Source organism: Equus quagga, unplaced genomic scaffold, assembly GCF_021613505.1.
Source record: "Equus quagga isolate Etosha38 unplaced genomic scaffold, UCLA_HA_Equagga_1.0 123529_RagTag, whole genome shotgun sequence".
NCBI classification, from domain to species: Eukaryota; Metazoa; Chordata; class Mammalia; order Perissodactyla; family Equidae; genus Equus; species Equus quagga.
This window is the reverse complement of record NW_025796079.1, coordinates 1-1,639: the sequence shown is the minus strand read 5'-3', so window position 1 is coordinate 1,639 and position 1,639 is coordinate 1. Positions and strand designations below refer to the sequence as shown.

The window sequence follows — 1,639 nt, the reverse complement described above, 5'->3', positions numbered from 1 at the left end:
TTTTCTTTTTTATTGCTTATATTTGTAATTTATGTGTTCTCTCTTTCATCCCCTTGATAATTCTAGTTAGAATTATATCAATTTCTTAATTGTATTAAGAAAATTAATTTTTTAACTTGTTGATTATTCCTATTGTTTGTTTCCTATTTCACCAAATTGACTTTTATTATTATTGCTATTTCTTAGCTTGCATTGAGTTTAATGTGTTCTTTTTCTATTTTCTTTTGTTGAAAACCTACATCATTATATGTCAACCTTTCTTCTTTGGTAATATAAGTATTCAAAATGATAAATTTCCTTATGTGTACTATTTTAGCTGCATCCCATATATACCTATATGTATGTGTTTTCATTATATTTTCTTTAAAAATATTTTGTAACAGCGATTGTAATTGCTTCTTTGACCTATGGGTTATTTTAAAGTTTAGTGCTTAAATTACAAATATTTGGGAGTTTTTAGAGGCATCTTTTTGCAACTGGTTTTCTAAATCAATTGCATTTTGGTTAGAGAATAAATTCTGTATAATTTCAGTTCTTTTAAGTGTATTAAGACTTTTTTCGCCAAACAGATTATGTGTGTGTGTGTGAGTATTGCATCTACATGGCAGGGTTTGGCTGGAGCCTCAGCTGCAGGTTTGGGTACGGGCTGCAGGTGCCTGCAGAGCACTGTGCACTTGCTGCACAGAAGTAGGTGGCAGAGTCTCCAGGCTGGGAAGTCTTGATGGTCAACGAGAACTGTTTGGCACTTTTATTGAAGAAAACTGTGAATCTTCCACCTTCTGTTTTATTCCTCACTGAACGTGTGGCTATCAGCAATGCAGGCCCTTCACCGGGGTATTGCCGGTACCATGGGAAATAGTCAAATGTACTGTCCACATAAGTAGAGTTCAGAGTTGAAATCTCTCCTTCCTGGATGATCAGAGATTGAGGGCTCTGTTTCACCTGCTGCTGGTCACCTTTGTCCTTCTGTTGGCCACTCACCCCTGCTTAAAAAGATAACAAAAGTCATTAGGCCCCCAAATTTATTATTCCTTCTTAAAGTTTCTTCTTGCGTGAGTTTGTCCATAAACTAAATTTCTCATTCCCTCAAATTAACACCATATCCTGGGACTTCTCCTCCACAACTCACAGCCTAGTTGAAGCCATAGAAGTAAACGATGCTCCCAGGATCTTGTCCATTCCTCCTGGCACCAAAGCTCAGTGACAACTCGGGTGTCTTCTGGTCTTCTTAGGCAGCTGGAACTCTGACTCTGAGTTCACACCTGCTTTAATTTTTTCAACAGGCCCCGCCCTTTCACAAGTCCTTTCACTTAAACCTACTTCTGTCAAAGGAAGCACTTCCTCATTTGCCCTGACTGAGAATTGCTGAAAATACGTTCATTGGGAACCCGAAATACCCTCCTTACACATGGATAAGTGTTGGCTTAGAATGTCTCTTCCCCAATTACCTCTTCCTCTCCCTCACACCCTCTAGAATATTAAAAGTCATACACTACGACATCTTGATGTGTCAATAGAGATTAAATTATTTTATGATGGGTAAAAAAGATACTCCCATGAAGCCACAAGATTAGCGTGTATCGGGGCATTTATTTTTTATCATAAATACTAATTAAAGTCTATTGAGGACACACAAAGG

General features: G+C 37.5%; 1 pseudogene; it reads right to left on the bottom strand.

Moving 5' to 3' along the window:
- Nucleotides 1–597: 597 nt before the first annotated feature.
- Nucleotides 598–1,179, bottom strand: LOC124232823 (T cell receptor alpha variable 23/delta variable 6-like; annotated as a pseudogene).
- Between the last annotated feature and the right edge of the window lie 460 nt (nt 1,180–1,639).